This window comes from Onychostruthus taczanowskii, unplaced genomic scaffold, assembly GCF_017590055.1.
Source record: "Onychostruthus taczanowskii isolate IOZ18803 unplaced genomic scaffold, ASM1759005v1 scaffold11, whole genome shotgun sequence".
Lineage (NCBI taxonomy): Eukaryota > Metazoa > Chordata > Aves > Passeriformes > Passeridae > Onychostruthus > Onychostruthus taczanowskii.
Genome location: NW_024497629.1, coordinates 12,049,381 through 12,074,860, shown reverse-complemented (window position 1 = coordinate 12,074,860; position 25,480 = coordinate 12,049,381).

Genomic DNA, 25,480 nt, shown 5'->3' with positions numbered 1-25,480 from the left:
TGCCATTGACATTTCAGGTTTTTACTTCAGGAACTGGGAAAAGTGGAAAGAAACCCAAGCTTTTTCTGCTATCCCAGAGAGCTCACAGTGAGACATCTTCTTTGGCCTTAACCATGTTTGAGACAGAAAACTCTGCTCTTTAAATCCTTACATCCCTCTTGAGCAGGGAGGTTGGAGCAGATGACCCACTGTGGTCCCTTCCAGCCTGACCCACTCTGGGATTCTGTTAAACCAGCACAATCAGCATTTTCTGTGCAACATCTTCTTTCAAAAAATTTGTACAGAGCTCAGTTCTGCAACAGGGTATATGCTGCCCTGGTTTTCTAGAGGACACTCTTTTTATCCTTTGGGAAAAGAAAAGAGGTTAAGAAATCAGAAAGGGAAATACCCATATAGAACTGTACTATGAAAAAAAGACTTTCTGAAACACCCCTATAATCCATTTGTCCTCTACACAGACAGTGTAGTATTCAGAGAAGAATTAGCTAAAGAATACTGTAGCATTACTGTGATGTAGCAAGGGAAATATTTTCACATTTAAAGATTTTTTTAAATGTAAACTTGGTATTAGAGTTGTGTTTCTGAATCATTGCCATACCAAATGCACAAAGAACTTGTGTATAAAACAAAGATTTTTTTCTCTCCTTGGTAATACAATTTGCAAATGCATTTAGAATCACTCTATTAGACTGCAATATGGTCACTAAAATATGTAAGGAAACATTTGATACACATGAGATCAGGATGTGACTTGAAGAAGAGGTGTATGATGTGAATTTTGTGTATAATTTCTCATGTGTATCCTGTGTGTGACATACTATTGTGGCTCTAAGAATCCAGCGTATGCTCTTTCGCTTCCTCAAAAGCTATTTGATAGCATTAACACAATGATGGCTGCTTACTCCAGTATCTTGATGTTTGTGTTCAACGAAGAATTTGACTTTTTATTAACCAACAGCTAATTGGCTGGCTGTCCTTTTCATGTTAGTAAAGGTTGGATTCTCCCAGTGTCTGTTGCAATTTACAATCTTTTTTTTTTTTTTTACTCTTAACTCCCTGCTACTTAAGAATGGAAAGAAAAGAAATCTACTGCAGATGAGCCACAAATGGCAGATTTGAACACACTTTGTCATTGAACGAGCTATTCATTTGCTAACATTATAGCAAAGCAAGTAAGAAGAATACAAAGAGAATTCATAATGTCCAGTTTCCATTAACTAATTCTGTAAACTCTATACATGTCTAAAGCACGTCCCTAAACTGTAGTGACTCAACACACCTCCAAGCCCTTCAGTATACGACTTCATCCTGACTGTATGTGTTACAAAACGATGGGGATGGTCACCAGTGCTCTGCATGTCCTGACAGAAACAGGTGTCTAAGATGGAAGTAATCTACTTCTAATAGTCCACCAAGGAAAGATCCACAAATCCAGAACTGCAGGATACGCAGGAAAGCATATCCACCCCCTGTGTTAGAGAGAGATGGAGATAACACATTCTCTGAAGTTATTTCTAAGTAACGATAATTATGAAAAAAAACATAGCAAAGAATCAAGACTTTGGAAACCTGGAAAGTCTGAATTCTGTCAGAAAAGTGGCCTACAAGAAAAATGGAGAGACACTTTTTACAAGGGCATGTAGGGACAGAACAAGGGGAATAGCTTCAAACTGGAAGAGAGTAGGTATAAATTAGATATTAGAACAAAATTCTTTACTCGGAGGCTGGCGAGACATTGGAACATGCTGCTCAGAGAAGTTGTGGCTGTCTCATCTCTGGAAGTGTTCAAGGCCAGGTTGGCTGTCAATAACCTGATCTAGTGAAAGGTGCCCCTGCCCATGGCAGAGGGGTTGGAACTATATAATCATTAAGATCCCTTCAACACAAACTGTTCTGTAATTCTCTTCCAGTAATGTATGCTCATGGTGCTCAGCATTTGAACAGATATTGCTGTAAATTGTATTAAATTATATCAGATGTTTTAAGAACTGACCCATAAAGTAGAGGTATTATTTCCTTATGAAATTTTTTTAGTGATTTCTTACATTATATAGCAATCTCACCTTTAGCTAACCTTTATAAAGTAATCATTAGTTATATTTATCCTACTTGTCATAGAAAATATTAGTCAAATTACAATGGTCAAATATGGTATCAAGACAATATTCCATTAAGTCACAACAAAGAAATTGATAAAAAAAGTAATAATAACTGGAATAGAATCAACTATTTTTTCAAAATAGCTGCAATGTTCTTGTTTTCGAGCAAAGTAGTCATCTAACATATATGGATTTTAGTAGCATGTGGGAAATTGTTCTTCAAATTTGTATGCATGGATGGTTGTGACAGTGATTTTACTTCATCTGCATTTTCTTCCAGGTTCATTTGAAAGGGATGCTACCAAGCCAAAAAGAGAGAGATGACAGAATTTTTTAAGGGTAAATGTATTTAGTGAGACAGATCCTATTTATTATCTTTGTTAATGGCTTTTAGAGGAAAAAAAGGAGAACAGCGATCATCAAATTTGCTGATTAAACAAAGGTAAATCACCATGGAAGCAGAAGAGGACAAGGAGTGGTGGAGCACTCTGCAACAGTAAAAAATAACAACAGAATGTAAAAGAATAATAATTTTTGCCATTAGCCCATGAGCTGGATGCATGAAAGAAAAGGAAGGTAGTGATACACTGACTGATCACAGAAGTATGAAACATATCTCCATCATCTACAAACTACAGGCAAATTTTGCCTAGGCTTGATGTCCACCTTCCCTCTTGTCCCCCACAAGCCCTGCCAGCTGCAAGCCCACTGCAGCAGCCCAGGGCAAGTGCATGGGGAGACCCCACAGGTACAGCACTGTGTCACTTGGCACTCTTCAGAGACAGAAAGAGATATGGGATATGAATTCTCACATCTGAGCTAAAACTGAAACCAAGGTTTCAATCCCTTGGCAAGTCCCACTTCTGTAAGGCTACTGGCCATAGAGGGAGAGGAGGGCAAAGTGTGTGAAATACATCTTTATTGGTCTCAGGCATCTGGTCTCAGGAAAGGACTGTGACTTGCTGATAGCAGCACAACCTGAAGAGATGATCAGCCCATCAATCCCATGTTTTGCTGCATTTGGCCTTTCACATTTTCTTGGATGCTCCACGACATGAATGTCTGGAAGCAGTGTCTGTGCTGAGCAATTCCAGGGGCAGGACACCCTCCCAGCACCTAACTCACTGGGACTGTAGTATGGGCATCTGTATAATCAACAGGAGTCACTGAGCCCAGGAAAAACCATCACTTCAAGCTCAATTCTATCAATGGCAGACCTCAGCTGGCACTACACAAACATTCAGAGGACTCTCTGTCATATGCTCCACAGCAACTGTAATATCCAATTTATACCAGTCTACAGAATAACCTCCTCATTACCACAGATAACAGAGATTGATGATATTGTTCAAAGGATATCAAACAGGTTTTGAACTTATTAAGAAGTTGAAAAGAATGAGGACAGCAGAATTTGAGACACCTGATGTTGGGATATTTCCTGTTTCTAAAGTATTGCTCAGCTTTCCTTACCAAATGTTGGAGACCATATTTATTCCTGGTTTACAATGTTCCAGAAGAAAAAATACATCCTTTTGCGTATATGATGATTTTTATTTCACTGATGAACTGATAGCTGGAGTGTAGCTTTTAATACCAAAATAATTTTAGAAATCTATAATTTCTAGTTTATCTGAAATGGGAAATACAGAGCTCATTTTTCATTTGCTAATCTAACTCTGTTGCTGTCACTGTATAGAAAAGGCATGTGTTCAAAAAAAGAAGTGAGCATCCATTAAAAGCCTCTACAAAGGAGACAGAAAAAGTGCAGATTGCTGTAAACCACTGAGATTGCTTTTCAAGAGGAAAGTTCTTGTTCAAGCCTTTGCTTTCAACCACAGTTTTTGCAAAGGAATGGGATTCCTCTGGAGCTGAAGAGCCCTTCTAACCAAAAATGTGTGCAGTGACAGCCTCCAGAGAGAAAGATGCATAAAACCCAGATGATTATACTTCAAGCTCTCTTAGAAAGACACACTATTACTATTCACAGGGATTCATACCTGGTAAGTGTGGTTTGGTAATAAAAATAGTGGACCTCTATGACAGTGTGCCAGATCATTTTGCACACATATTGAGCGAGGAGTGAAAAGAAAGTTCCCACCTAACTAGTTTGGAAGCAATACTCCAGCACATGTAAAGCTTACATGGAATATTTTCCCCTCCTGACAAATCTGCTCTTTTCCCCCCACTGTACATCAAGACAAACTTGGAACATTTTTCAGAAATCTTTAATTTCAATAAAAAAGTTGATCACCTTAGAAAATATTTTATGTTCTTGCAGCCCAGAACATTCCCTCCTAGAAGGCCAATGGACAGTTAAATACAATAAGTTCCATGGAGCCTTACATCCAAGTCCCAGTCCAACCATCCCTAACTGAACTATTTGACCATCTAATATGCAGTTATTCATTGAAAACAAACAGGACTGACAAGAAAGATTTGAACTTCCATCTGATAAAAACAGAGATACTTCAAAGGCATGCTCCTGTGTGGAAATACTCTATCTCATAGTGAGGTGGAAAATACAGACTAGTTTTTAAATGTCCATTTTATTCCATTTCACCACCAGTGATACAGCAGATGATTAGATTGGGCTAGATTTTTAACCAGACAAAAAGTAGCCATCTTTACTGATGAGATGTCAGTCTTAGGTAGGGGGATTTTTACTCAGTTTTGAAATATACTATTTACTTTGACAGTCAGTTTTAGATGTCACTCAAAATCTGAGACTATGAGTGGTAGTGGAATTTTAATTCATTTTTGAGATATGTTACAGCTACCCTTACCAGGGGAAATGGAAGTCAGAATCACATGTTTTTGTTTAGAAACAGAGGTCTGCTTAACTTTAGGTTTTAGAAGGCAGAATGATTTTCACTGACACCATTTAGCCTGTTTTTAAACTATAATAGGGTTTCACTGAAACCATTTTACCATCATAACCTTACAGTGTAATGGCTTCATAATGGCACTGTCAAAAAGGTCCTTATAGACTTGCTCTGAAATAGTTTTCCTATAATAACTTCATATCTCTGACTTCATTGTAATGATTTCATGGTGAGGTCATGGACTAGCAATGAATCCCTTTTGCCATTGAAATCTTAGAGCTCCTCATTACAGCCTCAGTCACCACAGCACTGTGAAGGGGCTCCACTGGATAACAATGAAACTGTTTCCTTGTGATGCATTAGGCTCAAATAATATTACCACCCTAATGATATAGTCAGGGGTTAGGAACAAGTGAGCCACCCCCTTGCTCTTTTCAGTGTTTCAGTTTGGTGTTTGATGCTGGGGGCTGAAGGTGTGTGGTTTGGCTCCTGAACTGCCGCCCCTTCTCTCATAATTATGAATGGTGGCTACACACCCTGCAAGTATAGCCAATTCTAAAGGAAAAAAGAAACACTAAAAGAACCCTTTTACTTCTGGGCCCCAATTCAGCAAACACTTAAGTTTATTCCTCTTTAGCAACAGGTCTGTGATTAATTTTAAACCTGGATTCAAATCTCCTTAACTCCAGCATGATCTAAATACATGGGCAGGTTCTTTCTTGTGTCAAGTCAGACTTGTGAACATTGTCTGCAGCACTGAGCTCATGTTTGCCCATGCTCAACTTAGCTGCTGCAAGAAAAATCCTGAAAAGTGCTGCAAGTTCTGGGCTCCTGCCAGGGTCAGTGGAACCATCAAGACCCACAGATGTGGATTTACAGGGAGTGCCTGTGACAGCCTCAGCTCTCCCATCAGATCCACAGCCCTCTAATTCCACAACTCTCCACTTCTATAGAAACTTGTACCTACTCTGTTTATTCATCTTTCTCTGACAGAACAAATACTGCTGATAAAACTTCTGCTCCATATAGCCTCTCAGCACAGGCTTTCTGCCAGAATCCTAAAGCCCTTGCTGTCATTTTCCTTTCCTTGTGGACTTCTAAAAGTATGTTCTCAATAGACTTGCATTTTAGGCTACCGAAACCTTGAATTACAGCAATTGTCCCATCACAAGTTCCACCACTGACTGATGTTTTTTGTGCTGTCACTACTGTTGCTCTAAAATCCTCCCACCTTCACATCACTTGCTGATGCTGACTTAAAAGATGAGAAAAAACAATTCCCAAGTCAAAACACAAGATATCCATGTTATTTGCTGCCTCACAGAATATGAAAATAGGGGTGCTGCTGTATAAGAAAGCTCCTTAGAGCTAAGAAGGAAAATTGGGAAAATGCAATGGTCTTAAAATCTCAGCTTCTCTAAAACAGATGGCAGGGAAGCCAGACAATGAAGGCAAGTATGGGCTCAGCCATTCTTCCCATTGCCTCCTTCAGTTTGATACAGATGGTATTATTAATTAACCTGTAATGGTAAATATAGGCTAGATTTTTTTGTTTTATTGTTGCAGCTATCTCAAATGCTATTTTTCTAAGTTTATGCATAGGTATGCAAATATGTCCAGAATAACTCTGTAAACCTGTGGATGCCTTTACAACTTGCATCCACCAAGAAAGTGATAGTCTGTAAAAAACAGGTGAATAGTGAACTCTTTTAGTTAGTTACAAACTGAAAAATAAAATGGACTCAAATGAACTGGGTATTTTTCAATTATTTAACAAGGGCAGGAAGAAAATATTGTTTCATTCAAAATAAAAGGTCCTTTTGAAATCAAGATAAAATGCTTTTTTTTCAGACACCTGGTAATTAATTCCAAAATTTATTGAGGGACAATCTTTATAAACCCTGTGTTCACATCCTCCATTTACTTATGCAATGGCTCAACAACCACTGGATGAGAAAGACTTGTTTTGGTACCTTCTACCACCTCTAAGGAAAATGTTGCCTACCCAGTTTCACTACATCCATTCAGGCTTCCCTTACTACAGTGCCAATTTTTTTTCAATTTTTTTTTACCTCAAACTTTTTCCCAACACACTTTTAAATAAACAGATGGAATGGATATCTTACCAGATACCCTTTTTTGCCTTTGGCAACCTACAAACTACCTGGAAAATAAACTGAAATTCATTTACCAAAGAGAGTAAGTCACACATCTCTTTCAGGATAAAAGAAGAAGCAAGAAAACTAATATTTCTTTTATGGTTTGCTATGATCTATTGGCCCACTTATAAAAAGATTATTTTAAATAAATTGCCTCTAAATCCATAAAATAAACAAAGTCTCTTTTCATGAGCTCTAGTCAATTAATCTGAAAATAATCCCATAAAGATTTTATTTAGAGCTCAGCACTTTACTCAGAAAACATACACCCTGATGCAGACAAATGACTTTCAGTTACAAAGGTGTAGCTGAACATTTTTTAATTAAATACAGAGTCTTTATATGGACTCTATATTTATACTCTATCCTAATATTCAATAACAATAGCCAATATTCAATTCTCATCATCACCATGTGAAAATGGTCTTCCTGGGCCAGCCATCTACTTAATATAAGTTCTTATCAAACCCTGTTACATTTGGCTGCATAGATTTAAATACATATAGTTTAAATATTTTCCAGTGTAATTTAGAGTGTATGGTGCATATATACAAATCAAAATGGCTATTACAGAAAATGGTGTCAGAAACCCCTAGAAAATTGGATAAATGAAGTCTGAAGTCCAAAATCCTTCTAAGTGAAAAACACTCTCCCTTTTAACTGTATGCAGTTGTATTTACTCAAGTGTTAGCATTCTTCACTTATGCCATTTTTATGGTTTAAAATATTTTTAAACTACAAAAAGAATATAACCCCAGCTGACAAAAAAAGCTTAGAAAAATATGGGTCAAAATAATGCGAGATGCCTTATTGGGGTTCGCTGTTATTTGTCTCTGCCCCGATACGGGAAAAGTGGTTCTGGGCAGGCCGCGCTTCGAAGGACAAGTCTGGAATCTTGAGTTTTTGGTCTTCGGTCTTGTTTATTGATTCTTATCTACAATATTTTCTGTCTGCCCAGCCGAGGTCTGTTCAGCAAGACAGCCAAGTGCACTCTCTCCCGCCCACGGGGCAGCTGTGTCTTTTATAGTAAAAATTGCATCTTTCATATTTACATTTAATTCCCAATACTTTTCACCCTTATTGACAAGTGTACCTTCACCTTGAACCAATCCAAAAGTGCCAACATCATCACACAAAATGGAAGACATGAAGAAGAAAGAAGAACTCAGGACCAGGCCTTGAATCCTCAAACTTGTCTTCATGACCCCCCTATACCTAAATTCTAAAATATATATTTCACCCTGTAAATACACCATTCAAACCCTAAGGTTTCTCATTTCCTCATACATAGATGACTCATCTCTAGATGGATCAAAGTCAAGCCACCAGAAACTTTTGGCAACATTCCAAGGCGTCCGAGCCCCCCAAGGGTTCTCTGTGACTCTGGACATCCAGAGTGATGTGTTGAGTTCTCACAATGCCCAAAACCTGGAAGAGGTAACATGTTCAAAAAGGGGGGGTACAGATTCTGGAATACTTCCAAATGTAGAGAGAATATAAAGCACTGCTAGACAACCACATCACTCTAAGATTATTACACAAATGACCTTATGGATAAAGTATCTGTAGTGAGATTTCATAGGTGCCTTTTCTATTCACACAACCACATCACTCTAAGATTATTACACAAATGACCTTATGGATAAAGTATCCTTTTCTATTCACTCTGTGGTATTAGGCAAATTGCTGCTGGGATAGAGAGGAGAAAACACCTGTAGGCCAGAGTATGGGAACAACCAGATTAAGAAGAGTTAGATAAGCAACAGATGTTTAAGTAAGCGGCATTTTTGCTGCAGGTTTGGGAAATTCCAGTGTGTCTGCAGGGAGTATTATTGTGTGTAATTTTGCTTGAGTGTTTGCTATCTCTGAGAGAAGCAGGCATGACTTACGAGCATCTCCAGGTTACTAATTTCTCAACCAGCAGAAGCTGCCACTGGGAAGTGCCCTTTCATACCACCAAGCACTGCTCTGAAAAAGCACATTCCTGAAACAGAAAATATTGGAGATGGTGTCAGTAGCTGACATTATAGTCCTGAAGGAATGATAAACCAAAGCTCTGCTTCAGTTTGAGCTAAGCTACCAGTGAATCCAATATAAAGAATCCAATATAAACAGGCATATCAAATATGCTTTAGCAGCCTAGAAGCACAAACTTCTCAAGTTTTCTGGGACAGCATGTATCTTAAATCATGTAGTGCTTTAAAAAAATCTCAAGTAAATAGACTTACTAGAGGTTTATAATGCAGGTGAGACTTGTTTGGTTTGTTTTGGGTTTTTTTTGCTTGCATTTTGTAATGTTTTTTAAACATAGAGCAAAGAAAGGACTCTTTTCTTAAATATGAAACCATGCTTTATGCTCTTCCTCCTTTCTGCCCATGTATGTGTACTTCAACACACTAAATTTAGTCCAATGCTGTAAAACTGCATGGAGTTAAAAGTCATACCATAATGAATTATAAACATGTATATGTACATACATACACAGTTACCTGTAATTCAGCACCTATTATCAAGAAAAGCATCACATTGAGGAACAGACACTGCAAACTTAACCCTGTCTACCTTAAATTTTAAATAATGAATTTACTTGACAAAATTCACATCTAAGCAGCTCCAGTTCTAATAGGTTCTTACTTTCCATGATGCTCAACTATTCCTTTTTTTCATCACTCATTTCAGCACCCGCTGGGGTGAGATGTAGTGGACATGAGCAGAGGTTGCAGGGAAAAGTATGCTGTGTATGTGATAATATAAATAAGATGCCTCTTATCTTTTCTATCCTTAAGCTTCCCTTTATAGACGCTCTGTGACTCCCTCTGCTCTGCTCAAAAAGATGGCTCAATGTGTCCCTGCTGGGTGGCCAGACATGGTGCTATCTCACACATCTGAGAAGAAGCAGTTTGAGGCATACACTCCTTTCTCCTATTTCAGGAAGAAAAAAAAAAAATTGGAGGGAAAAAAAAAGGAAGGGAAAAATCAAGTCAGGCTGAAATTGCAGATCAGATCCCTTACCTTAACTATGCACACCACTCAGAATGCAAATTGCTGCTAGTAAAAGAGTGATTACCAAAAAACCACCCTGCAACAAATCTTTAAACTAAATATACATATTAGACAGAGTTGCCAAATCTCCAGCGACACGTGGCCTTTGCAATTTCTGTGAATTCCTGGAAGGTAAGTGTTAATTACAGTATGTGGACAAAAACTAATGACTTGTTTTGGAGTTAATGTCCCATTCAAAAAGGATTACTGTTGTTATCAACCACATCAGGCAATTAATGGCATCCATAATGCTTAAAAATTAACAGTGGCAGCATAGCTGAGTGACTGTTTTGAAAAACTGGTCATTCCTTGGAGATTAATGAGCAATTTTCTGTCAGAGAGCAGGATGCACTCTGGTAGAAAACTGACAAAAGAGGCACCATCCTCAGGGGATTATTTTTAACAATCCATTTTGCTGCGCATATTTAAAAGGAAATTTGGTAGATATCGCTGCCATTCCAGAAGTATATTCTCATTTATTTTCCCCCTTAAAAATTATAAGCCAATATTTGACAAGTTACACTGAACTGGATATCCAGAATCTAAAATGAATAATTACAGGGGAAGAACCAACAAGGTGTAAACACTGCATAAGGATTTTTTTTTTTCCCAATTACTTTCATTTGGGTTTGTTAGACAAATAAGTATCAGCATTGTAAGCAATTAGGTTTCACTTTAATCAGTCACAATCAATTAATGTGAACTGTTTCCCTATTTTTGCTTAATTGTGTCTAAGCAGGTACTGTGTTTTAAAGCAAAAAGTTTCAGAAGACTGTGATTAAATAAATTTAATTAGAACTATAAGGAGTGTGATTCTTACTAGAAAGTTGAAGTGTGATTTTTAAACATATATCCATATATTCTTTTGTTAAAAATTGCCCTATTTCAAAACTTCCTTTTTTTTTTTTTAACCCAAAACTTAGTCAAGAGTCTATGTTCCCGCACTTACCAGCTTGGTCATTGACTTATACCTACACAGACTAAAACTGATCAGGTGTGTAGTACCCAATATGAACTTAGCATAAAATATAGAAGGCACCAGCAGCTCCCAACTATCCCAGCTCACACTGGTATCTCACATGAAAAACTGGCTTGTGGGCTTGCAGTTCAGGTCCAGGTCTGAGTTTCCTTTTTTTCCCTGAGGATTGCTGATGCTCCTACCTTACTTCTCTCACAGAACCTCAGCAAGTTCATAATTTATAGCTCTCCAGTCCACTTCTAATGAAATTATACATCAACACCAAGGGCATCCTCTCTGGGCCTGGAAGAGACTGGCACATATAATCACTTTATGGGTAGGAGGGAAAAAGTTTCAAAGTGAAAATACTGCCAATTGATTTGTTTTGCATGGAAATCTTCACAAAGTAAGCTTCTCTTTCAATGGCTGCAGAATTGTCACAGCTGTTTATGATGTACCCCTGAGCAGATCTCGTCCTGTCAGTGAGCCCAGATGACAGAGAAACAGTAAAAGTTGCTTCTAGAGAAAGGGAAGCAAAGGTGGAGAAGATAAAACAAAGAAATCAGGAGGCATTGATTCCCTCAGAGAAAACTGCTATGGTCTAGTCTTTCCTGAGAATTGGCAGGCAGGTGAAAAAAAAAAAAGAAAAAAGAAAGCTCAAGGGAACTAGGCAAGTTTTAACAAAGATATTCAGGGCCATCTGGGTAAATGACTTCTTTTCAAGGACCTTTCTGAAAACAAGCAGGGTTTTTCGTCTCATTCAGGACTTACACATTGCAATTCCTAAAACTAACCCAGTGCAAGGTCCCTGAGAGTGTGTTTCTGAACACCCTCCCTTCACTTCTCATCTTGGCTGCTGTGGCTTTAGCTGCAAGGCTTGGCAGTGGTCCACAGCTTTGTCCCAATGTTCTGGTGGCTGCTCTCCCAGCATATGGTCTCTTCAATTTTTCCCCAGTTGTTACTCAGCTAGGGAGAACATGCTCTCTCCCAGTTACAGACCTTTGTTCAGAAACAGGGAACAAATTTTCTTGTTATTAAAGGGGCACGAGGAGCAGAGGGGAAGTGAGCAGGAATTCACGTGAACCTCGAGCATCCTAAGCCATGTGCTGATACAGGGGCTTGCTCTCACTAAATAGTCAGTCAAGCCTTCAGAGGGCAATTCAGACTCTTTGGTGTGGAGCACTGTTTAGGAGTATGTAGCAACCAACCTCCTTAACTCCCTACTATTTTGCCAACACATTTATCCTTCACATTCTACTTCTTGGAGGCTCAGTGACCCTCTGGAGCTTAGATTCCTTATGGATTAAATTGCATGGTACCTATGCCAATATGTATGCTCCTGGTATGAATTTAAGGGACCTTCTGTGTCTTTCAGTAGTGGGCAAGGTCAAGTGAACAGAAATAAAGAATTTCCTCACCTCTCCTTGAATTGAAGGGGTGTGATTTGACTAACAAGGTAAAACCATGCAGAAATAGTGCTGCAAACTTATCTGGCTTCACTTATTAATTGCTTTAATTATTCTGCAAATAAAGATCTATAAGTTAAAATATTTTAACCATTTGACTTGTGGAAAAGGTACACTGATGGACTGACACTGGCCGACTCCTTAGAAAGACAATGAAATAAAACTACAAGGAAGAAAAGATGGGGCTTGAGCTGAAGGAGGAGAAAAGGTTGGTGCAGCAACTTTTTCTTAACCAGTTTCTTAACTCTCATTAAGAAATCAGTTATCTACTTGAGAGAAAGATATTTCATGGCTTTCTTACTTGTCAGTTGGCCACCAAATGACCAAGACTAGTAGCTGTTGGAGTTATTGGAACCTGCTTTCAACCAAGAAACTTATTGTTTGTTTTCAGTTTCTTCTAAATAAAAATAAACAAAGTACTATCAAGCAAAAAATTGGAAAAAAAAAAAAAAAGAAAAAAGAAAAAAGAAAAAAAGAAAAATCTTCACATTAATAAGGTGCTGAACTAATGAAGAGAAATTTCAAGCAACAGGACTCTCAGCTACATACCAGGAAACAGAAGGATCTAAAGTTTGAAAAACATCAAGAGACATTTTCATTTATCACAGTTTCCATGATTTTTTAATTGTCTGGGACAATGTTGTGAGCATAACAGCATAAGAGTCTGTTCAGATAATGGATTTACGGACAGAAAAATGCAAAGGAAATGGATCACAAGCTTCACAACAAGTTCAGATGTAGCTGGAGTAAACTTGTACTCTCAATCTTAAATTTTTCACATGTGTAAATCTGTCTTGAGTTGTACATGGCAGAGGTTGGATGGCACTCAAAGGGAAAGCCCCTGCAATTCCACCTGAGGTGCATCCTGACCCAGCATATAACAGCACAATGGTTTTTCTAGCTCTTACTATATTGATTACTACCTGGGAAATATTCCCACTCTTGCTGCTGCCGCTGCTTCAGTAACAGCTGCAGCCACAAAGACAGTGGCAGAAATTTACTGTTTTTTTACTTCAACTCTGCTGCTTCTTTCTTCCATAGATTCATCTCCTATAGATCCTCAGTGTCTGCTCAGCATAACTTCCAGGTCATCAGGTCATGTTGGGTCTGTTTCTTTTTCCTTCCTCCTTTTGCTATGGGATTCACCAATGCTGACCCCAGAATTTCATCCGAAGGAGACAGCAACCTCAAAGTTTGTGGATGAAGGCTCATGGAACACCAAGGAAAGACTGCAAAATCTCAATGAACGGTCAGTTACCAACTTGCCCATTGCTATTATTTTCAGAATTGATGCCAACCACTGTTTCTTTTGTCCTGAACTAAATTGAAGCCCCTTCCTTTAGCATCCCCATACATTTTTGTGCTCTCACTAAATAGACGAATTAACATAATACTGAGCTTTGATTTGAGAGCACACAGAGATAAAACAAGAATATCAGGAAAAAAAGAGCAGGACACTGAAGTTGAAGTGACAGTGAATAAGACAGTAACCATAGACTTGAGTGCATGCACTGAAAGGACACTTAGCTCTAATTTTCATTATCATAAGACAGCAAGACTTCAAGAGCAGTGACCAGTAGAAAGTCAGTGGGGAGGAAAGAAATCTTCTCCTTGGAGTGGCAGATTAATTTGTGCTGCAAGAGCCATGTCAGAGTCATGATTCAATAGATACAGGGTTGCTAATAAAGAGCATGCTGGCCTTTCTGGAGGTGTCTTGTAGCCCATACAGAATGCACAATGACAAATTTTGCCCAGGCCCCTACTTTGTGAATTAGGAATCATAGTCTCCTGTACAAAATAGTCCAGAAGACAACTCAAAGTATTTTGCTATGAAATACTCTGTGAGAGTACATTGCATCAATTTCTTTAATCAAAAAGTCTTTTCTTTCCCCCTGTCCTCCCTGTCATTCTTTTTTTTCTTCCCTCTTCTGCCTCATTTGCTGCTTATCTCCTTCTAGATTTTCTACTTGAGAACTCAGCTTCCAACTCAGCTTTCTAAATTAGATGGCATAGATAAGATACTTCAAGATGTGTGCCTAGCTTATGTGTGCCTAGCACTCAGACCAATTTTGTCTTTCCTTCAGAGGTGGAAATATTAATTCACATCCTCTACCAATGAATACCACCATGGCTGACTTAATAATGTTCTGGTCAGCAATCACCAACCTCAAACAGATTTTTTCATTTTATATTTCTGGTCTGAGACAGATTCTGCTGGTCAGATATGAGACAGAGCATCTGAAATGAGGATTTAAATGGTAACCATACAGAAACACATATGCATGCAGTCTCTGGTGCAGGAAGAAGGAAAAAGGTGAGAAATTCTCAGATATAAAATAGAATTGGGGAAACAAAATGAGTTTCACTCACATGTTCACTGCTAAGTAGATAGGCTAGAACTGTTCTTAAAGCACAGCACAGACTTTATCTTGTAGCTGCGTCTGAACAAATGTGTCAATTTTCAGTGGACAGACAGGCAAGAATTTAAGGGGATGTGAATAGCAGGGTGGGATTTCCGGTAAACCTCAGATAAGAATGTGGATTTCACCCACTATGAAGGCATATCCATAGGAACCACTGGTATTTCTCCCCTCCTGTACTCTGGTATGTCTCCATTCCTTTTCAAATGCAATTAAATCTAACTACCTACTAGTGGACCAAGACTGTGGAAGTTTCACTGAAATTAGTCAAGACTCCAGTAATTCCACTAGTCTTAGAGGATCTTTCTGCAGGAGCAGGTGTTTGTTAGCAAGGGAAGGGATTTCATAATCTGAACTCTACTTATTGAAAATCAATCTGCTGCCAGGATTATTAGAATCCCTGCGCTGGGGATACAGCACCTTGGACCCCAGAAAATCTATTTCAGTAATAGAAACTACAAATATATAAGTTCACATTATTTATGTGAACCAACACAGGAGTTCCTTGGCAGACCTTTCAAACTTGAGTATCCAATATTGGGGGCATATTTCCCAATTTCTCTTTTGTAAGTTAATCAATGAAATATACTCACACATCTCTATCTGTCTCCTTGTACTATCCAGACATTCCAAATGTAAATATACACAAATCATCTGGAATTCTGCTCTGAGTCCAGAAGGGTCCACCACATCTGTGAATCCCACAGTTCTACTGAAGTATTAAATGTCTGGTAGGAATTCACATTCAAGCAACATTGGCTTGTTTTCATTCTCTACTTACAAAAGCAGTTTGCCACGGCCAGTCTATTTTCTGAGGCTCACTGCTAGAGATATTCTAGATTGGGAATCTCTGACATACATCCTTGTTTGCATCCATGCACCATAAAATATGCTACTAAATCTGTTCCCTCCCCCAACCACCCCAATCTGACCCTTTGGTCTTTAACACCATTCACTGACAGCTGCCTTGCTCTTGCTCCTCTGGAGAGACTTCACCTAACAGATTGCTTCCAGGTTTTATCAGAATGAGTATAAAAACAGACTGTCTCCACCCAGCAGCCTAGCTCTTCCTTAAAGTACAGAATTATTTCTGTTGCCCACCATATCAGCAGACTGAGATAGCAGCCCTGAGAAAATGAGCCCATCTTGGTATGACTTATTTCCATGAACTCTTGGTTCCTTGTATTTTGAATTAAATTAAAATACACTGATTGATACTGGAATACCAGAAAAAATCAATAGTTGACCCAAATACCTTTAACAGTAACATGTTCAAGTGTTACAGTGATTTCCTTTAGAGGCAAAGATTAGATTTCATATTCATTCAGTCCAGAAATGACAAGATTAATGGAATATAAATGTTAAGCATTGAACCTGCAAACTACAGGTAGATCAGAAATAAAGTTTGTCTGTGTTTTCTGTCAGGCATTAGGGCCTGAGAGCATGTAACCACAAATCAACAAGTATGGAGTTCAGCACAACTAACAAGGACTAATTGGTTTTCCAAGTCAACCAGGAGAAGATGCAGAAGTACTTCTTGGGCTAAACAAGTAAATTATCTAATTGCCACATCATGTTGACAACACAAAAAGAAATCTCGTCACAAGACAGGGAGGATGGAAGTACAGAGGACCACCAATGTGAAGAAGAGACAAAAACAAATCCATCCTTCAATAAAGCTCTACAAAATTCCTCCACCCCTTTGCCTTGCTCTTCATCCTGTGTTGTTTTCTCTTTGTTAACAGTTGTCTTCTCTTTCCTGGTGTCTTTCTTATTTCTTCTCTCTTTCCTCTTTTTTTTTTTTTTTTTTTTTTTTTGTCACTGCCAAAGCACACAACCTAACAAATTCCACATGTGTGAATATGGAGTTTGAAGTACACATTATCCATCTATTTTTTGTGCATGTTCAAAAAAGGCGGTTGAATTTGGATCTTGGGGTTTTGAATGTTGAGCCCAAATGGAAAGTGTTCACATGGCATGTGATATATCCCCTTCAAGGAGACCTGGAACACCTGCTGAGTGTAGCTCAGCATTCACCTTTGTGCTGCTATTCTGAATGAAAGAGAGCATAGAAAACCTACACAGGTTTGAAACCTTATGTACCAAAAAAGTGTAAAAAATCTCTACAGTTCTAATGCAATAATATTGCAAGTACAACTTCTGTTATTTTTGTGCAATGACAACTCTTGGATATTCCTCTTGGAATTTGCAGCAACAGACAATATAACTGCCTCTTTAGGAGTTTCTCAGCAAAAAATATATTAATAGCATCAGACTGGCTTAAAAGTACAAGGTCATTCAAATCCTTTCCAAATATATTCTTCACCAAGGGCAACCACCACTACTAGAAGCAATGCCTTAGGTTGCTAAAACAGCATTTTATCCCTTATGGTATGATAGAGCCACAGACATGTGAGGGAGGGGGAAAAAAACCAAAGAGACTGTCTTATTACATTTACTTGCATGAAAATCACAAGTCTTTCCTTTATGCTTCTGACAGAAATGTTTCAATTCAATTAGAGGAATTGCATTTAGTATCTGCATATTTATCAGCTGCTGTCTCTTATCCTAGCATATAACGGCAGAAGATGGAATATGTTTTTATATCCATATCAAATAACATGAGAGAGCTGGAACATATGAGTACAGCTTAGCATAAACTTCTTAAAATGAGTTGAACTAGGCAGTGATCTCTTTGAACACCCTAAATGAACTCTTGCCAAAATGGAAAAGGTGGTGTGTTTTCATTGACAAGAAAGGAGTTTTAAAAAAAAGATTCAATTTTATAACCTACATGATTAGAGTAAACAAAGGGAAAGACAAGATATAGGAATTCCTTTCAGTTTGTGGACTTTTTTATGTAGGGATTTGTATTGAAAGTATTAAATTCAACAAGGCAGGTATGATTTTTTTTAGTCTACTGTACTTCATATCTTGAAAATATGAACATGTGAAATGAAGGTATGATCAAGCCTGATACATGATGTCTTAGGCAGAGTTCATATGGGATGATGTCTAGGTTTTCTTCTCAATACTGAGGACAGAGTGGTTAAAGAAAGACAAGGGCAGCCTAAAATAACCAAGCTAGAAGTTACAAGCTTTGTTCTACTATTAACAGCTATCTGCGAAGTCCACTGCAAATCATCACCTGTCAGCCCCAGACATGTGGCAAGAGTCTGCTACTGCCATCTGCATGCTGTTTCCTGCCTGTGACACTGCTCATATTGCCTGTTTTGGATAAAACAATTTTACACAAACTGTGCTTTTTTACAGACATTTGAAGAACCCCCACACGGTATTACAGTGTTACGTTATAAAGAAGTATAAAGAATTTCATATTATGAAAAATTTAGCACTTGTCTTCCCACCAATGGCATCTCTATCAGTTCAGAGAACTGTGGGGTGAATCAGATTCCTACTCACATCATTCACAACTGAACACAAAATGTGTGTAATGAGTGGGAAAAGGGGGTTCAAAGAAAAAAATTAATTTTGCAAGTATTACCTTGAAGAGGTAAATTTAGCCTTACTTCTGCTATGGAGTTTTTGTGTTAGACTGTCAGTGTACAATTACAGAGGTCCCTTAAATCAGACATCTCCTAGATCATTTCATGCTCTTCATTTTATGGCCTCCACATGGCCCATGTAACCTGTTTTAGAGTTAAGGTAAGTACTTTGTGTTACTCCCAACAGCCCAGAGAATCTCTGCTACTAGCACACATAAACTCTGAAAACAAACATATTAAATTATAATATGAATGAAAAATATGAAAAAACACCTCCTTTCTTGTTTTAGGCAAGCTTGGGAATCAACAGTAGTCCTTTATTTTAGTTCTCCCATCTGCCTAAACAGGAAAGTTACATCCTGTAACACAGGAACACACTGAAGTTATGTTAATGAGCAGATAAGAGGTATGGTAGGCAAGACTACCATAGAAAGTATTTCTACCCTGACTTGGTCAGTATTTTTACATTCAGGATTAGGTTTGAATCTTAGGAACAAAAGGGAGGCTCATGCCTCAAAAAAAAAAAAAAAAAAAAAAAAAAACAAAAAAAAAACCCAAAAAAATGTTTAAAAAAAAAAGGAGGGCCCAGCCCAAAAAAAAAAAAAAAAAAAAAAAAAAAACCACAAAAAAAACCCCAAAAAAACTAAAGTAAATATCAAATTAGTACTCATTTTGTGAGTACCAACCATTCAGGGTGGTAAACTAGGCAGTGACTGTGATACTATATGAGATATTGTAATTAAAGACACTTTTGCATTACATACAGTGCAAGGGGTTGTATTAAGATTGCAAAGAGTTCTAGATTTTCCATCATTTATGGTTTCGATTTCACACCCTTAAAATTCTCCAAATGAAGTATTTCAAAATGCAAAAGGTTTTATCATTTATTTCAGAGTCCAAGAGAATCAACTGTCTTCCACTGATGGGGATTCCAACCCCTCACAGAAAGTCTCTATGCTCTTATATCTCAAAGCTAGCTGAGAGTGCTTTGATATTCCTTATCACATGCTCATCATGTTTTGGTAATGGAACTGAAACACCTTTTAACCAACAAGTATAAATAAATTCCATCATAACACGAATAATGTCAGCCAAATGGGGCTTTTGTAGTCTATTTAACAAGTAAAATACTAATGACAATAGAGGTACACCAGTGTAATTTAATGGAAAGTGAAGCTCCATAGTCTATATTTGCAGAAGTACTCCAGTTCCTACTTGCTATTGAAATAATTTTGCAGGGATTTTGCACCTGAATAACTTGGAAAATTTATGCCTTTCAATTTTTGTTTTTATTTTGCATTTGATCTTTGAATGAGTTACTCAGACTGTTAGTAAGACCATGCTTAGGCGGTAACACACCATTTACTGTATCTGTGAGATGAACATGTGTGGTCCAATACCTCTTCATATCAGTCACCAATTTCCTTTTTGTTTAATATAAAATTTATGGAAGGTCAGAGGGGAGAGGAAAGAAAATTGTCTTGTAAGTAAATGCAAAATACTTTTAGAGGATGGAGGGAATTAATTGTCTACCACATGTGGCAGTCAGGTTATTTCCTGAAGCATGACAATTCATAGATTGACAAGGAATAAAAGTAATATCTGTTGCAAAATTATCTAACCATTAGTCTTACTGGTTCTTTGCCAGGCTAACCCTTTCATCAAAAGTAGTCTAATATACTCAGAAATATTTTAAAATTCAAGTTTATTCTACACCTATTTCCTATCTGTTAATGTTTGGTTATTTTAACCTTGGCTCACATCAGTAGATGAGGGTCTTGCATCTAATATGAGACTCTTCTATTCACAACATCCCAAGAGATAAAAATATTTCCATTTTATAGACCAGGCAACAAAATATATTGAGAAGACTGGAGGGGCAAAGGAGTTTGGTGCCCTATCACTCCAGGAAAGTCATAGGCCAAAGTTTGGCATTGGGCTCCTAAAAAATGCATGGAAAGAGCCTGGGATGCCATGTTGGGATTTGTTGGGCCAATGTCTGAGTCAGGAGTCACTTCAAGTTAGCTGATGCTGCACAGTTTTGGAAAGCCCCAATGAAGGAATGTTATTTTTTCTCTCTGACTTAATATCATGGTTCCTTTACCTCCTCCTGGAGTAAAATCAGCCTTTTCTCAAAAATGCACTTGGAAGAGTTGTATGGCAGCTTCTGGCTCCCTTAATCCAGTGTCACTGGTTAAAGCACTCTACCCACCTGTGAGAACACACTTTCAGTTCCTTTCTCTGATTGCAAGGAACTTGCAGTTCCCAGGTGAATCATTTTACAACGAGGTTGCATACTGTAGTGATATATGATGTTTGCAGCAGTGTCTGTTGAAACTGCTACATTTTGCCAAAATAAAGAAGGAAATAGTAAGCATGAACATGGCTGGTTAGGTGCCATGGTGGTTGGGAGGAAAAGCTATGAACCATTTTCTGCTCCTCTGAATATTTAATACATGAGACAAACATTCATTGAATTCAGATAATATTTACTTAAGCCATTAGTCAATATTTTCCTCATTAAGGATGGCAGGATTTGACCCATTCCACAATCAATCCAGTGGCACCAGGTAAATGACATAGTTTTTAATTCACATTTTTCATACAGAAGGTTTCCTTAAGAAAATGGAATGAAATTTACAGATGCAGCACACATAATATTTAGATGTAATATTAGCTCCATTGGGAAAAAAAAAAAAAATCCTGAAAGTTAACAAAAATTGATTGACGCTCCCTGACTGGAAGTGTCTGTAATTTTTTGCATGATAGCAATGTGGAATGTGTTAACTCCATGAACACCAGTCTCCTTTAGAACTGCTGTTGCTATTCTAACCACATTATCAACCTCACACATGTTTACCTCAGGGATATTTAGCCAGCCATAATTGACTTTTGCACAAAAAGAAAGCTGCAGGCAAGGTTTAATCCTTTTGGGCTTGCCTTCTCAGTAAAATAAACAAGTATCTAAGAGAACTGTAACTAGATAAAGTATAAAATCAGAGCATGGGGTGAACCTGTTCAGTCTTCTTCAATTTTGTAATTCTTAAAATTCTCACAATTAGGATATCTGGAAATTAACATTTTTGCATGTAAGATGTTACAAATAAACAGAGAATTCAGCATCTCCACTTTCAATAACAGCATTCCTCTAATTGTTATTTAACCATGTCAGATTCCTTTATGGAGGTGGAGCTTTAGAAAGCCTGTTGTACTAATATCACACTAAACTTCATCTGATAAGGTTAACACCAGGTAGCAGTGATTGCACATAAACTTTAGGTGAGATTAATCTTGGTGAGATTAATCATTAATATGGTAGGTGGTGTCATGGTTTAACCCTAGCTGTCAGCTCAGCCCCACCGCAGCTGCTCAGTCCCTGCCAAAGGAGGATGGGAGGATGGTGTGGAATATTCCACTGGTCAGCTGGGGTCATCTGTCCCAGTTATGTCCCCTCCCAACTCCTTGTGCAGCCCCAGTCCCCTGTCTGGTGGGTGAGGTGAGAAGCAGAAAAGCTTTAGAATCTAAGTGCTGCTCATCAGTAAAAATATCACCCCTGAATTATCAACATAGTTTTAGGCACAAACCCCAAACACAGCCCCATACCAGCTGCTATGAAGAAAATTAACCTTGCCCCAGTCAAAACCAGCATAGGTGGCTAAGACTGATATTCAGCTCATTTTTTAACCTCATGCTACCAGAGAAAGAAAGCAGGTCTGCACTGCTTTTCCTCACATGCCCTATTCCCAGTCCTGCACAAATCTGTCTTGTGCTGATACCAACACTTGTATGAATATATGGTAAATTGTTCAGGGAACTGATCTGGCTGAAAACCAGCCATTTTCACCCAAGATTAGTTTTAGCTCAGATCCACTCACCACATGGCACATCTCACACTTCATGATGAACACATGAAGAAGGGGGAAGTCTCCAAGACTGTTTCTTCTGACAGCAGGGCCAGTTTAAACTGATAATTCATATTTGTCTTCAAATAGTTGGAAAGGAGCATACTCTAGAGTTGCATCTTTACCTCACTGACAAAAATGCTCAGAATACTAGCTCAAGCTTAAATTTCTACTTGCAGATAGCTGAAGTGAGAGACATCTCATCCATGAGCAAAGCAGGCCATACTATGATAAAAATTCAAACCAAAGTATTATTTTAGGGTTTTAACTCCCTGTGTCAGGTCAGTCATCTCAAGTGTAGGTAAAGGCAACCAGTGCTAGGCTATGCAATAGATGAGAAGGTAGGACAGTTGGAATAAAATTGTTGCTTCATAAAATGAACAGCAAACTTCTTGTTGGTGTACAGCACAAAAGAATTTTATCCTACAGCCCTATGTTTCCCTCTGTTTTTGTCCTTTGCTTAGTTCTTAACAAATCAATTCATTTACCTCTCCTTTCTCTGTTTTTAAAATGGTCATTGATAGGACTGTATTTGTAAAATGCTTTCTAATAATATGCATGAAGGAATTATTTAAATGTTAAGTATATTATTATCTATTATCTGACAGGTCATCTGCTCTACTTGCAGAGCAATTACAGAAAATGTCCTATATATTTATAGGCAGATAAATCTAGACTTAAGTGAAAAGATTGAAAGAGGGGGAAAATGAGCAATTTCCTTAATTTACTCTTTCATATATGAAATTTTGTATAAAAGCTTCTGTAAACTATTCTCTGACCAATGTTATAAATCCTATTCCCTGCAGAAAAAAAAGAAAAAACCCAACCACTTGACTTCTAACTTTCATCACTACTCAAGTAGCTGTGGTCCATCTGAATGCCTATGTGAAAAAAGCAGCAGGTTTTAACCAGACAATTATATTCTACACACAAAATAATAGAAGGAAGTTTATGGTGTTCCCAGCAGATACAATAATTTTAAGCATATGTGTGTGAGTAGGGGAGGTGTTGTACTGAGTCAGGCATGATATTATTGTTTTAATCAAAAAGCAGCAATCATGGTATGAAAGCCTGTAAAGATGCTATAGATATCTATAGATAAGTTATAGATATGTATAGATATAGATACCTATATATAGTTATAGATATACATATAGCTATATCTGTAGATTGATAGATAGATAGATGATAGATAGATAGATAGACAGATAGATAGATAGATAGATAGATAGATGGATGTAAATAGAGATATTTATAGCCTATAGATGCTTCAACCTTTTTCTATTTTCCTCTTTTTTTTTCCCTGGAAATCTATGAAAATATCATTGAGTAAAAACTTTGAACTGAGTACCTTAAAGTATTACTGCAGGTTTGCAGAATGTAGCACAACTTTGCTTTATTGCTAGTCCATTACACTCACAGTGTTAGAGCAACCAGGTAGTATTTGGCAAGGGGGCAAAATGCCAGTCTCATGAGAAGTCCTTGACAGAGCCCTGCCTTCCCTCAAGAAATTAAAACATGACTCAAAAGATGACAGGAAAGGGTAACAAACATTTGAATAGTAAAGGCTGGAGATGACTGAAACAAAGAGGGAAGCAATAAGAAGGGCAATAACAACAGCACTGTGGCTGAGAAATAGAAATCTTTCCTAAAGGGTGTAGTGACATATAAGAAATCCAGAAAGTCAAGTTGTAAAAAAAGAGGTCGAAACCCAGTATCCTGCGAGTACAGAAATCTGTAAGAATGTCAGCTTTAATAAAATGTACACCGTCAGTATCTAGTTACAGCTGAAAACTCAAGAAATGCAAAGCTGAGTCTAGTTACATGTTAGAAGAAAATCCAAGTTTTTCTCACTGATTGTATTCTGTAGTGATGGCAATCACAAATAACAATATTTGATGAATAAAAATAAGGGTATTCTCATGAAATGTATATCCACACAAATCTTAATTTCTTTTATCAAAGTAAATACAGGACCATAAAATGGTTATGGTTGGAGGGGACCTCTGGACGTGATGTGGTGCAACACTCCATTCATGAGGCCTCACCTAGAGCTGTTTGCCCTTGACATGTTCAGATGGCTTTTGAGTATCTCTGAGGATGGAACAGGGAAGTTACACCACAACTCCAGAACTGTCTCTGCAGATACTTTTGATTGTCATTCCATAGAAGGATGAGGAGGACTTCCAAAATATCCTCAAAATCTTCTTATAGACCTTAGAAAAATCTGGGGTAAGTTAAATCACTATATTAACTGGGTTTTGGGCAGGTTATTAAGGGTGCAGCAATCTATTATTAAGGGTGCAGCAATCACTTCTGCAGATTGTGAGTCTGAGAATTGAAAGCTGTAGGACATATGTAAAAAATGTCAATATATCCCAGTTTAAACTCCTGTATAAAAATTAGTCTAGGTATATGGAATCTAAAGAGATTGAAAGCAGAAGCTGAGCCTGCATTGAAACTAATGCATCATAGAAAATATAAAGAGATACTACTAAATGTACTACATTAAAGATAAAGACAGTTTATCATCCATAATCAATTTTTAATACATTAAGATTTTTTTGCATGTACTTATGTAGTTGCAGAAAACAGGAAATAATTTTTGCTTAAATCATTAAAAGATGGATTGTTCCTATTTTGGATTATTATAAGCCATTACCAGTCTAAAATCATTAAGAGGTCGTCAAATCTTTTATTACAGTGTTTCTAACACCTCCCAGAGTACTTGCAAAGCTGAAATTTGTTTTCATGTGTATGAAAAGATAAAAATCTTATCACTGTATTTTAAATCCCATGTGAAGTTGCATTACATTTTAAGAGTTGTCACGTATGCATTGGTTGTGTGATTTGTCAGTCACTGGGCTGCCATTATTAAGGAATGAAAAGGCAGGAGGTGGCAACTCAACCAAGTGACGAGTTATGTCCTGGTCTGCTTGGTGGGCTTAGGGGAAAGTTGTTTGATTTACTCCAGGCAGTGCGCAGGAGAAACAAGAAAATTCTCAAGATGTTCAATAACAAACTTTTACTTGCAAACTTTAGAATATTGAGGTACAATACGGTACTTGGCAAATTTTAAAACATAGCCATTTTGGTTAGAAATGCA